At 38.6% G+C, this 14,828-nt stretch overlaps 1 non-coding gene across 1 annotated transcript; it reads left to right on the top strand.

The window, feature by feature from the left end:
* The first annotated feature begins 9,351 nt into the window (after nt 1-9,351).
* LOC148848676 (small nucleolar RNA R71) lies at nt 9,352-9,458 on the top strand. The gene has a single exon (XR_016101583.1). It is a non-coding gene; the product is annotated as a small nucleolar RNA R71 (small nucleolar RNA).
* Nucleotides 9,459-14,828: the final 5,370 nt, after the last annotated feature.

Here is a 14,828-nt window from a genome sequence, read left to right as displayed (position 1 = left end):
ATGCCATGTGTCCCTGGAAGCGAGGAGCATGACGGCACTCTTGAGCAGGTATTTAAAGGCATGTCTTATGAGGTATCTCTCTCGACTTTTAACATTGCAGCCACTTGCTCTTTTTGCACTTCAGCTCTGCTCAGCTAAGATTAGCTCATTCTTAGCGGTTTGGCCTAGCTGACCTACTCTTCGTTTTATTTTGAGTTTCGGAGTGTCTCTCTCGGAAAATTTCCTCGGGGCTTTTGACTTGCTTCTTTGTGTAACTACATGTTGATCACTATGATTGTAGTAACTCAAAAGGTGTTAAACTAACACCACAAAGGTACCTGTGACGAGTTCAGAATTCGACACAAATTTGCGATGAATTCTGAGTCTACACAACTTGCGATGAACTTAGAGCCTAAAATGAATCTACGATGAGCATAAAGTCATCATGATGCTGTGATGAGCTTATATTCAACACATGTGCACAATAAACACAAACCACTGTGAGGCTGCGATGAGTTCAGAGCCTTCATAAAATTGCGGTGAGCTCAAGCCCATTGCAGGTCAAAAACGAATAAAGAAACATGTGCTTCACTAATGGCGTGCATGACAAAACACCCAATAAGATTATAAAAAACATGTGAGACAAGCATTAACGTCATTCGTGCCACATCAATCTAAGAGACTCGCAAAAGAAGTAGCACACGTGTTTTATGAGAATCTTCAGACGAAAGGAATCCTCGTCCTTGAGATATGTCATAAGACATGTGGTGAAACCCTAGTAGTGTTTCTTGACATTTGACACCGAATCAAAGATTCCCTTCCCTATTGGGAATCAAACACTTTTAGCTCACTCATTTGGGAACCTCAGGATCTTCACTATAAAAGGAGGACCGAGTCATAACGAGGGAGGACATTCTATTCATTATAGCCTTTAGCCTACCCTTTGCCCTCAGCTTTCCTTCGTCTTTCAAGGAAACCCTCGTACGTAACCTTACCACACCACTCACATTTTGCATCTCTCTCAATGCTCTTCTGTTCATCCTACCCAGCTCGTCTATTATAACAAATTCAGATAAGTTCATATAGCTTAGTAGGACATTTATTTGTTGCCCGTCCACCTTTGCATTGACAGCATTAAATTGGCGTTCTCTATGGGAATTGGCACAAAAAGCCTTTGAGTTCTTTCCTTCTTCATACAGAAGTGATCATACCTCATAAGAACATCTTTGATTGCTTTGGTCCTCACTCTCCATTTAGGGGTTCTCATTCTAGACGCATCTCGCCTCCCCATGAAAGAAACTTAGTAACCATAGCTTGTGTCTCATGAAGAGCTTCATAGCCTACAGTGACAAGTTGAACAACTTGTTGCCATGATGCAAGCATCGAGACAGCTCGTCCCCTAACCTCCACCGCCTCCTACGATAGTGAAGGTGGAATATGAGCGACCTCTTTGATGTGTGGCTCATTGTGACACTAGCAAGTGCACTAGCCGTTCAAGTAATAAAGTAGTGAGTGAAGTATCGTTCCCACGAGGATTTAAGAAACAATTACCAATACTAAATTGAACATTTCTTATCTGATCAACAAATAAATCAAAACTCTAATGAAAGCTAAGAAATCCTAAATTAAAATCTATCTAAATCATTGGCCCAATTGCCTTCAATTCAGGTTAGAAGAGTAAGCAGTAAATGTCAATCTCAGAATTCAGCAATCTATCAATTTGGATCATTTGAATGAATCATGATTGAGCCTTGGTTTGGTGAAACCCCAAGGTCTGAACAGTCTCTCTCAAGCGCATGTTCATCCTATGCATGAGTGACGGTTCTTCTATCTCTAGCAAGAATCTAATCCCCATGCATGCATTTCTTCAAACACTTCTAAGGCATCAATTCAAATCTGAATTGATCACCAACTGAATTGTGCAAGTTATCTCTAACCTTGCACTCATTTCAGTTCTTGAATAGTAGATCTGAATTCTTAGAGTCTCTCTCAAGCACTCTAGGAATTCCAAGCTGTAGATTAATTCGCCCAATCTGAAATTTGCAGATCTGAATTCTCTTTCAAGCAATTCAGATCTTGCAATCTCAGATCTGAGAATTCAGATCTGAGTTTTGAAGGTTAGTTGGCCGAATTGATCTGCAATCACACCATTATTCAAGAAACTTCAAGTACAATGCATGATCATTTGAATGAATCAAAAAGAATTAGATTGCTGAACTGAAATTTTACAAGCTGAAATACATCAAGGAAGAATGGAAACAAGGAGAAAGAAGAAAGAACATATAACTAAGAAACTGAATTCAAATCAAAAGAGAATGAAACTACAAATGATTTATTACAGAAGATCTTTGAATCACAAACTCTCAATTCGAACTCACCTTCTTATTCTAGCTTGCTTGTCTTGAACTTCCTTCAGCCCTTCTTCTTCTTCTTCCTTGCGCCTAGCCTTCTTCTCTTCTCTTCTCTCAAGGTGGCCGAACCTCTAAGAGTGGGAGAGCCTTCCTCTCAAGCAATTGAACAACTTTCTCCCCTCCTAGAGGCCTCCTTATATAGTTTTTCAAGGGGGCTCTTGCCCCTTCTTGAAGCCTCTAGAATGGGGTGTATTACACCCCTCATGAACCTTCTAGAGTGTTCCCTCCTTCTCTTCAAGAAACTCCTAGAAGTTGCCGCCCCTAGCTCCCTTTGGGCTGCTATTTGGGCTACAACTTAGCTTGCTTTTGAGCTCATGTGGGCTACACTCTAGGCTGTTATTTGGGCTAAAAATGGGCCTTCCTTGCTGGGCCGAATTCTCCTCATAGCTAGGCTTTATTTTCTTGGGTTTTCTCAAGGAATTCACTTGCTCTTTTTGGGCCGAAGTGCTCTCTCTTGCTTCCATGACCGGGCTGGACTGAAATTTGGATTATGGCCGGTTTAATTTCGAAGTTATTGGCAGCAATAGTTGGCCTGATAATGCTGGAGACAGTCCCGGTGAGGGTAGGCTTGGCATAATCCATCATAGTTCTTTGTTCAGCCATTTCTTGTGCTTCTTGTCTGACTTGCTTAGCAGCTCTCAAACGGACACGGAGAGTCCGTTCAATCTCCGGGTCATAAAGGATCTCTTCCAGTTCAGGTCTGCTTGTCATAAACTGTAAAGGTCAAAGCAATAAAAAGGCCAATATTCACAAAAGAAAATAAATAACTAATCCTATTACAACTGAAAATGTAAAGTGAAGTATTGGAATATACAAACCTACATTCTAAAATAAATAAATGCAGCTAACTAAAAGCATATCAACATTTTATTCAATATACAGAATTCAGTAGCAATTTACAAACAGGTCTGAATTCAGTAATCTCTGAGTAGAACAACAGTTTACAAATTCCTCTTCTTTATATTGATGAAATCAGGGACGGGATTTAATTACACAGATCTAAACTACTGAGAGCTGAAATCTCAGTAGCTACTGAGAACAGTAATATACAGTTATGAAATCTTAGCAGCTACTGAGGACAGCCAAGTGCGGATCAGCAGTGATTGTGTTCAGGTCTGAGTTTCATATTAAAAGGCTCTTCTGTGCTACTGAAGGTCAATACACTAAACTGAAGTCAATGTACATAGGATTGATAGCAATTCAGACATCAGTTCTACACAAAATTGAGATCAGCTCTGAAATCTCAGAAGCCACTGAGAACAACAATAAATATAATAGCAGCTGCTGATAACAGTACAGTTGTGCTCAGGTCTGATTTCCATATTGGAAGGCTACTAAATATCAGATCTGAGCCCACTGTTTTGATGAGCTATGCATCACCAAACACCAGATGGAGTAGCCATACTAAAACTGAGCAATTCAGTAGGATAACCTACTGATATTAGCAATGAAACATGCTGTATACAGATCTGCACAAAACCGAAATCAATCAGTAGAAAAAAATAATCTGAAATCAGACCTGTATTCACCATGGTGTGGATGCTGGGATCTTATTTTCTTTTTCTTTTCTTTTTCTATTTTTCTTTTCTTTCCTTTTTTTTTTTTTAAAGGAAGAAAACTAAAACAAAATACAACAATGCAACCAAAATCTTTTTGGATGAGTGCAGGTCTGATTGATGAATGCAATTCAGATCTGAACTCATTTTGAGATTTATTTATTTATTTATTTGTATATTTTTTTTTTTAGAACCAAAAGAAGAAGAGAAATTTGATTTGCATAAGCTACATTAAAACTGAAACTAAGGATGGAACAATCAAGTATCAAGAGAAGAAACATGGCTCCATCAATGTAGCCCTTGATGGAGTATACACTTATTGGAATGTAGTACACACGGCTGCACACACCCATTCAGATCTGTTAGATTTTCTATTCATGCACAGCTGAAATCAGAGCTATCTATCTTGAAAAAAAATTTCAAAGATCTGCCTAGGACAATTCACAATGCCAATTTAGTAATGTTAATTGTAATACAAACCTGTTCAAAACCTGCCCTGGTTCAGTCTTGCTGTAGCAGGTCTGCTATAGTAGCCCTGCTATAGGTCTGAACTCTAATAGAAAAATGGTGTGGAAGTGCCACTTTTCATGAAATCTCTTGAGGCATAAAAAAATTCTCAGATTAAATATACTTTTCTTCAACCAAATCAGCTTAGATAGATCGGAGTACAAGTTATTTAATACAGCAAAGTATGCCCTGTATCCTGCTCTGTTCACAACCCCAGTTCAGATCTAGGTGGTTGCAGATCCGAATTTCTTCAACCATGACTATCCAATTGTTTTTGGGAGATAGCAGATTTTTTTTGTAGGGTGTATTGGGGTGACGATAACCCCCAATTATCCTTTAAATTTACATCAGTTCAGGTCTGAGTTCAAGAGAACTCAGATCTGAACTGTTGCAGATCTGCTACAGCAGAACTCAGATCTGAGTTCTGATCCGAATCCTTGGTTTCCATGGTTCTTTCTCTCTCTCTCTTTTTTTTTTCACTATCTAAATATATATTTTTTTTCTTTTTGCAACGAAAGAAAAGAATAATAAAGGGCTGAGAACAGATTTTTTTTTTCTGAGTATTGCAGTTCTGCTATAGCAGAGTTCAGGTCTGAACTCAAGTCTGAGTTCGGATCTGAAATCTCAATTGCCTTACCTTCAGTTATTGCTACCAAATTGTTTTTGGGGAATAGCAGAAGTGCCCTAGGATGAATTGGGGTGGTGATGACACCCAATTCCCCTCAAAATTTCATCAGTTCAGGTCTGAGTTCAGAGGAACTCAGATCTGAACTGTTGCAGATCTGCAATAGCAGAATTCAGATCTGAACTCAGATCTGAGTTTTGATCCGAATTCTCAATTGCTCCTCTGGTTGTTCAAAAGATCTCCCCCTTTTTTTTTCATTTGTTTTTTTTTTTTTTTGTAATGAAAGAAAAGAATAATAAAATCTGAAACACAAGCAACTCTTTTCGGCTGAGTGTTGCAGATCTGAAATCTGCTGATCTGAGTGCCGAATGCAACTCAGATCTGCAACACTCATCTTTATGTGAATTTTTTTCCTTTTTTTTTTTTCATTTTGAAGGGAACAACACCAAGATTGAATAGAAATCAAATATGCCTTTATTAAAATGAAACTGAAACAAAAAAAAAGAAAGTAATCTACTTAAGAAAGAAGAAACATAACTACAGTAGTACAGCAGTTGCAGTCCAAGCTGAAATGAAAAAGTTAGCAAATTAACCCAACTATGAATGCAATGCTGAATGAGATCAGATTAAGAATGCTCAATGTTTCTTAATATTGCTTCTCTAAATCCCCGGCAACGGCGCCAAAAACATGATGTGTGGCTCATTGTGACACTAGCAAGTGCACTAGCCGTTCAAGTAATAAAGTAGTGAGTGAAGTATCGTTCCCACGAGGATTTAGGAAACAATTACCAATACTAAATTGAACATTTCTTATCTGATCAACAAATAAATCAAAACTCTAATGAAAGCTAAGAAATCCTAAATTAAAATCTATCTAAATCATTGGCCCAATTGCCTTCAATTCAGGTTAGAAGAGTAAGCAGTAAATGTCAATCTCAGAATTCAGCAATCTATCAATTTGGATCATTCGAATGAATCATGATTGAGCCTTGGTTTGGTGAAACCCCAAGGTCATGAACAGCCTCTCTCAAGCGCATGTTCATCCTATGCATGAGTGACGGTTCTTCTATCTCTAGCAAGAATCTAATCCCCATGCATGCATTTCTTCAAACACTTCTAAGGCATCAATTCAAATCTGAATTGATCACCAACTGAATTGTGCAAGTTATCTCTAACCTTGCACTCAATTCAGTTCTTGAATAGTAGATCTGAATTCTTAGAGTCTCTCTCAAGCACTCTAGGAATTCCAAGCTGTAGATTAATTCGCCCAATCTGAAATTTGCAGATCTGAATTCTCTTTCAAGCAATTCAGATCTTGCAATCTCAGATCTGAGAATTCAGATCTGAGTTTTGAAGGTTAGTTGGCCGAATTGATCTGCAATCACACCATTATTCAAGAAACTTCAAGTACAATGCATGATCATTTGAATGAATCAAAAAGAATTAGATTGCTGAACTGAAATTTTACAAGCTGAAATACATCAAGGAAGAATGGAAACAAGGAGAAAGAAGAAAGAACATATAACTAAGAAACTGAATTCAAATCAAAAGAGAATGAAACTACAAATGATTTATTACAGAAGATCTTTGAATCACAAACTCTCAATTCGAACTCACCTTCTTCTTCTAGCTTGCTTGTCTTGAACTTCCTTCAGCCCTTCTTCTTCTTCTTCCTTGCGCCTAGCCTTCTTCTCTTCTCTTCTCTCAAGGTGGCCGAACCTCTAAGAGTGGGAGAGCCTTCCTCTCAAGCAATTGAACAACTTTCTCCCCTCCTAGAGGCCTCCTTATATAGTTTTTCAAGGGGGCTCTTGCCCCTTCTTGAAGCCTCTAGAATGGGGTGTATTACACCCCTCATAAACCTTCTAGAGTGCTCCCTCCTTCTCTTCAAGAAACTCCTAGAAGTTGCCGCCCCTAGCTCCCTTTGGGCTGCTATTTGGGCTACAACTTAGCTTGCTTTTGAGCTCATGTGGGATACACTCTAGGCTGTTATTTGGGCTAAAAATGGGCCTTCCTTGCTGGGCCGAATTCTCCTCATAGCTAGGCTTTATTTTCTTGGGTTTTCTCAAGGAATTCACTTGTTCTTTTTGGGCCGAAGTGCTCTCTCTTGCTTCCATGACCGGGCTGGACTGAAATTGGTCTTTTTGAACCTTCTTTTCTTGCCTTTTTCCTTCCTTTTCTTGGATTGATTATCCCTGAACTTATTCTTAGCATTAAGCTAAATTAAGGCAAAATTTAATTAAACCATCATAAAATTTCATGCAAAAACCTCATAGAATATAGATAAATTGTAGGTTCATCAAATACCCCCACACTTAAGCTTTTGCTTGTCCTCAAGCAAAGACATCAGCCACAAACTTAGCATTCCCCCCTTCTATTCTCACCATTTACCTGGTGAACTTTTTAAGATAGAAATGCATTGAGTAGTCGGGGAACTTTTGTAAGTGCTCAACTCTTATTCTTGTAAATTACCATTTAAGATATGTATCAGATCCAAGGAAAGGAGAATATGAATTTCATCATAGTCTAGCCTTCACTCCTAATTCATATATAAATCAGCTCCTTAATTGTCAAGGTTAATAATCAAATTTCACTAAGTTTCACATCTGTAACTGAATCTTAATGAGAGTTCAACTTTAGAGTGCCCCTTTGAACCTCAGCTATCACCACAATTTCTTAATTCTAGGGGTGAGTGCATCTTATGCTCCATCTCACCCTTTTCTTTTTTTTTTTTTTTCGGTGTAAGTGCATTTTATGCTCCATCTCACACACTTTTCTCTCTCTTTTTTTTTTGGTGTGAGTGCATCTTATGCTCCATCTCACACTGGTCACTTGCTTGAGGTAGGTAAATAGGACTCATGTTCTAAGCTGCTAGTTTTACTATTCAGCTCAGAATAGCGGAGTCAATTTGGGCTTTTGTCCTTCTTTGCAATTATTGAACCTCAAGAATTAGCACTTCAGATGTGCACTAGCTCTCTTGACCATTAACAATGAAATCAAGGGCTTCCATACACATGAAGGAAGTTAGGGCTAGTCATGCTGAAAGGCATATTCAGCTCCCCTTTTCTCATGCATATATCAAATTGGGTCATTCACAAGAATAAAAACTTAACAAGTACATCAGTCTCCCTCAACTCATTGAATTCCTTCTTAAAAAAAAAATCATCAAATAAATAGTAATGAACTTGAGAGGTTCAAGTCTTTTTTTTTTTTGGTTATGTCATTGCCTGCATATGTGTGTTGGGGTGCATGGTTTCAGCCCCCATACCCTAGCCTCGGGCTCACTCCCCCACACTTAAGATGAACATTGTCCTCAATGTTCGTAGTGTTAGGCAGTAACAATAAAACTAGCAAGAGCATCATCAAGTAATAGGAGGTATTTAGAGGACTTCCCTGAAGATCATTCTTAAATTCTGCAATATGTTGTCGGTGGAAAACTTCTTCTGCTAGAAATCACTTGCAAACTAGAAGAGGAGATCAGTATCTTTATTCAATTAAATTCTAAGAAAAACTAACTAAACTTAAATGCTATGAAAAATAAAAACAAAAAGCAAGTAAGACAGTTTATGACTAAGTATCTGAATTGGGAATTCTCCCAATAGCCTCTTGTTCCCTTGGGTTTACCATGGTGTTACTAGGTAAGGTACCCGGAGCCCTTTCTGAAATCATCTGTGCCAGCTGCCCAACCTGAGTTTCCAAGTTCCTTATCGATGTTTCATTTTTCTGAAATATATTTTCCGCACTAGCTATGAACTTGGTCATCAGCTCCTTCAAGTTAGATTTCGGTTCCGGCTGATAGAAGTTTTGGTGGAAAGGCTTAGGTGCATGCTGATTCAGGTGGCCTCTCCATCCGGGGTTATGGGCATGATGGTACTGATTTCCTGGCTGTCTTGTAAAGTTGCCAACAAAGTCTACTTGTTCTGTGGACTGAAAAGTCTGACTGCCAACTTGGAATTCAGTGCTATCATGGCCTCCCCCACACTTATCATACTGTATATGCATAGCTGCCATCTGCATCTCATCAAATTTTTTGCTAAGTGCTCCTATTTGTGTAGAGAGAGCTGTGTATGTATCCACATTATGAAGGCCATGCTGCTTTCTAACTGGTGTCCTTTCTGAATGCCATTGGTAGTTATTGGCTGCCATCTCCTCGATGAGTGCATGGGCAACCTCGGGAGTCTTATTGTTTATGGAGCCCCTAGCTGCTGCATCTAAGATGGTCTTGTTTGAATCGGTCAGACCATTATAAAATGTTTGCACCTACAGCCAAATCGGAAGGCCATGGTGAGGAACCCTCCTTAGTAGCTCCTTGTAACGTTCCCAGGACTCATAGAGAGATTCCCCCTCTTGCTGGAAAAAAGTAGTGATGTCATTCCTCATTTTAGCAGTTTTAGAAGGGGGAAAATATTTAGAGAGAAAACGGCTGGCCATTTCGTCCCATGTGGCTATAGATCCTGCCGGTAATGAGTTCAACCAAGCTTTGGCTTTATCCTTCAAAGAAAATGGGAATAACCTCAGCCGGATGGCATCATCACTTACCCCATTGTGTTCGAAGGTGTCACAGATTTCCAAGAAGTTAGCAATATGGGCATTCGGATCCTCATGGGCCATACCACAAAACTGAACCGTATTTTGTATCATTTGGATTATGGCCGGTTTAATTTCGAAGTTATTGGCAGCAATAGTTGGCCTGATAATGCTGGAGACAGTCCCGGTGAGGGTAGGCTTGGCATAATCCATCATAGTTCTTTGTTCAGCCATTTCTTGTGCTTCTTGTCTGACTTGCTTAGCAGCTCTCAAACGGACACGGAGAGTCCGTTCAATCTCCGGGTCATAAAGGATCTCTTCCAGTTCAGGTCTGCTTGTCATAAACTGTAAAGGTCAAAGCAATAAAAAGGCCAATATTCACAAAAGAAAATAAATAACTAATCCTATTACAACTGAAAATGTAAAGTGAAGTATTGGAATATACAAACCTACATTCTAAAATAAATAAATGCAGCTAACTAAAAGCATATCAACATTTTATTCAATATACAGAATTCAGTAGCAATTTACAAACAGGTCTGAATTCAGTAATCTCTGAGTAGAACAACAGTTTACAAATTCCTCTTCTTTATATTGCTGAAATCAGGGACGGGATTTAATTACACAGATCTAAACTGCTGAGAGCTGAAATCTCAGTAGCTACTGAGAACAGTAATATACAGTTATGAAATCTTAGCAGCTACTGAGGACAGCCAAGTGCGGATCAGCAGTGATTGTGTTCAGGTCTGAGTTTCATATTAAAAGGCTCTTCTGTGCTACTGAAGGTCAATACACTAAACTGAAGTCAATGTACATAGGATTGATAGCAATTCAGACATCAGTTCTACACAAAATTGAGATCAGCTCTGAAATCTCAGAAGCCACTGAGAACAACAATAAATATAATAGCAGCTGCTGATAACAGTACAGTTGTGCTCAGGTCTGATTTCCATATTGGAAGGCTACTAAATATCAGATCTGAGCCCACTGTTTTGATGAGCTATGCATCACCAAACACCAGATGGAGTAGCCATACTAAAACTGAGCAATTCAGTAGGATAACCTACTGATATTAGCAATGAAACATGCTGTATACAGATCTGCACAAAACCGAAATCAATCAGTAGAAAAAAATAATCTGAAATCAGACCTGTATTCACCATGGTGTGGATGCTGGGATCTTATTTTCTTTTTCTTTTCTTTTTCTATTTTTCTTTTCTTTCCTTTTTTTTTTTTAAAGGAAGAAAACTAAAACAAAATACAGCAATGCAACCAAAATCTTTTTGGATGAGTGCAGGTCTGATTGATGAATGCAATTCAGATCTGAACTCATTTTGAGATTTATTTATTTATTTATTTGTATATTTTTTTTTTTAGAACCAAAAGAAGAAGAGAAATTTGATTTGCATAAGCTACATTAAAACTGAAACTAAGGATGGAACAATCAAGTATCAAGAGAAGAAACATGGCTCCATCAATGTAGCCCTTGATGGAGTATACACTTATTGGAATGTAGTACACACGGCTGCACACACCCATTCAGATCTGTTAGATTTTCTATTCATGCACAGCTGAAATCAGAGCTATCTATCTTGAAAAAAAATTTCAAAGATCTGCCTAGGACAATTCACAATGCCAATTTAGTAATGTTAATTGTAATACAAACCTGTTCAAAACCTGCCCTGGTTCAGTCTTGCTGTAGCAGGTCTGCTATAGTAGCCCTGCTATAGGTCTGAACTCTAATAGAAAAATGGTGTGGAAGTGCCACTTTTCATGAAATCTCTTGAGGCATAAAAAAATTCTCAGATTAAATATACTTTTCTTCAACCAAATCAGCTTAGATAGATCGGAGTACAAGTTATTTAATACAGCAAAGTATGCCCTGTATCCTGCTCTGTTCACAACCCCAGTTCAGATCTAGGTGGTTGCAGATCCGAATTTCTTCAACCATGACTATCCAATTGTTTTTGGGAGATAGCAGATTTTTTTTGTAGGGTGTATTGGGGTGACGATAACCCCCAATTATCCTTTAAATTTACATCAGTTCAGGTCTGAGTTCAAGAGAACTCAGATCTGAACTGTTGCAGATCTGCTACAGCAGAACTCAGATCTGAGTTCTGATCCGAATCCTTGGTTTCCATGGTTCTTTCTCTCTCTCTTTTTTTTTTTCACTATCTAAATATATATTTTTTTTCTTTTTGCAACGAAAGAAAAGAATAATAAAGGGCTGAGAACAGATTTTTTTTTTTCTGAGTATTGCAGTTCTGCTATAGCAGAGTTCAGGTCTGAACTCAAGTCTGAGTTCGGATCTGAAATCTCAATTGCCTTACCTTCAGTTATTGCTACCAAATTGTTTTTGGGGAATAGCAGAAGTGCCCTAGGATGAATTGGGGTGGTGATGACACCCAATTCCCCTCAAAATTTCATCAGTTCAGGTCTGAGTTCAGAGGAACTCAGATCTGAACTGTTGCAGATCTGCAATAGCAGAATTCAGATCTGAACTCAGATCTGAGTTCTGATCCGAATTCTCAATTGCTCCTCTGGTTGTTCAAAAGATCTCCCCCTTTTTTTTTTCATTTGTTTTTTTTTTTTTTTGTAATGAAAGAAAAGAATAATAAAATCTGAAACACAAGCAACTCTTTTCGGCTGAGTGTTGCAGATCTGAAATCTGCTGATCTGAGTGCCGAATGCAACTCAGATCTGCAACACTCATCTTTATGTGAATTTTTTTCCTTTTTTTTTTCATTTTGAAGGGAACAACACCAAGATTGAATAGAAATCAAATATGCCTTTATTAAAATGAAACTGAAACAAAAAAAAAGAAAGTAATCTACTTAAGAAAGAAGAAACATAACTACAGTAGTACAGCAGTTGTAGTCCAAGCTGAAATGAAAAAGTTAGCAAATTAACCCAACTATGAATGCAATGCTGAATGAGATCAGATTAAGAATGCTCAATGTTTCTTAATATTGCTTCTCTAAATCCCCGGCAACGGCGCCAAAAACATGATGTGTGGCTCATTGTGACACTAGCAAGTGCACTAGCCGTTCAAGTAATAAAGTAGTGAGTGAAGTATCGTTCCCACGAGGATTTAAGAAACAATTACCAATACTAAATTGAACATTTCTTATCTGATCAACAAATAAATCAAAACTCTAATGAAAGCTAAGAAATCCTAAATTAAAATCTATCTAAATCATTGGCCCAATTGCCTTCAATTCAGGTTAGAAGAGTAAGCAGTAAATGTCAATCTCAGAATTCAGCAATCTATCAATTTGGATCATTCGAATGAATCATGATTGAGCCTTGGTTTGGTGAAACCCCAAGGTCATGAACAGCCTCTCTCAAGCGCATGTTCATCCTATGCATGAGTGACGGTTCTTCTATCTCTAGCAAGAATCTAATCCCCATGCATGCATTTCTTCAAACACTTCTAAGGCATCAATTCAAATCTGAATTGATCACCAACTGAATTGTGCAAGTTATCTCTAACCTTGCACTCAATTCAGTTCTTGAATAGTAGATCTGAATTCTTAGAGTCTCTCTCAAGCACTCTAGGAATTCCAAGCTGTAGATTAATTCGCCCAATCTGAAATTTGCAGATCTGAATTCTCTTTCAAGCAATTCAGATCTTGCAATCTCAGATCTGGGAATTCAGATCTGAGTTTTGAAGGTTAGTTGGCCGAATTGATCTGCAATCACACCATTATTCAAGAAACTTCAAGTACAATGCATGATCATTTGAATGAATCAAAAAGAATTAGATTGCTGAACTGAAATTTTACAAGCTGAAATACATCAAGGAAGAATGGAAACAAGGAGAAAGAAGAAAGAACATATAACTAAGAAACTGAATTCAAATCAAAAGAGAATGAAACTACAAATGATTTATTACAGAAGATCTTTGAATCACAAACTCTCAATTCGAACTCACCTTCTTCTTCTAGCTTGCTTGTCTTGAACTTCCTTTAGCCCTTCTTCTTCTTCTTCCTTGCACCTAGCCTTCTTCTCTTCTCTTCTCTCAAGGTGGCCGAACCTCTAAGAGTGGGAGAGCCTTCCTCTCAAGCAATTGAACAACTTTCTCCCCTCCTAGAGGACTCCTTATATAGTTTTTCAAGGGGGCTCTTGCCCCTTCTTGAAGCCTCTAGAATGGGGTGTATTACACCCCTCATGAACCTTCTAGAGTGCTCCCTCCTTCTCTTCAAGAAACTCCTAGAAGTTGCCGCCCCTAGCTCCCTTTGGGCTGCTATTTGGGCTACAACTTAGCTTGCTTTTGAGCTCATGTGGGATACACTCTAGGCTGTTATTTGGGCTAAAAATGGGCCTTCCTTGCTGGGCCGAATTCTCCTCATAGCTAGGCTTTATTTTCTTGGGTTTTCTCAAGGAATTCACTTGCTCTTTTTGGGCTGAAGTGCTCTCTCTTGCTTCCATGACCGGGCTGGACTGAAATTGGTCTTTTTGAACCTTCTTTTCTTGCCTTTTTCCTTCCTTTTCTTGGATTGATTATCCCTGAACTTATTCTTAGCATTAAGCTAAATTAAGGCAAAATTTAATTAAACCATCATAAAATTTCATGCAAAAACCTCATAGAATATAGATAAATTGTAGGTTCATCATAAACTTAGTAACCATAGCTTGTGTCTCATGAAGAGCTTCATAGCCTACAGTGACAAGTTGAACAACTTGTTGCCATGATGCAAGCATCGAGACAGCTCGTCCCCTAACCTCCACCGCCTCCTACGATAGTGAAGGTGGAATATGAGCGACCTCTTCCATTTCAAAAGTTCGGCTCTAATGTTTAGAACTGAGTCCATAACGCTCACTCTTGAGGAACCCAACATGGCAACACTTTGGCACCTACATTCCTATTAAGGAGAGCCTAGGACCCCAAGTGCTGCCACAACAACCTCAGTCATAGTGTTCGCAACATGAGTCAAGCTTGGTAAGAGGTCGCCTTGCCCCACCAAAGCCAACCAAGCATGTCAACCTCAACAGTGAGATCAAAGACATGTGCAAGATCTTGAACAAGCTCAAAAGAAGCAATTTTAACCGTCACACACTGCCTCGAGAGCTCACTCTAACAAGGAATAGTGTTCACCTAGGAGATCAAGGATGAGATCCCCCCTTAGGACATGACCAAGTTCCTTGCTAGCGTATAGAACCACATTAATGCCGAAGAAGCACAAATACGGTTCTAGAAAGTCAAAAAAAGCTAGCTTGATATGA

Source organism: Nelumbo lutea, chromosome 6 (assembly GCF_056320005.1).
Source record: "Nelumbo lutea isolate HS-2025 chromosome 6, American lotus-T2T, whole genome shotgun sequence".
NCBI classification, from domain to species: domain Eukaryota; kingdom Viridiplantae; phylum Streptophyta; class Magnoliopsida; order Proteales; family Nelumbonaceae; genus Nelumbo; species Nelumbo lutea.
This window is presented reverse-complemented; position numbering and strand designations above follow the sequence as displayed.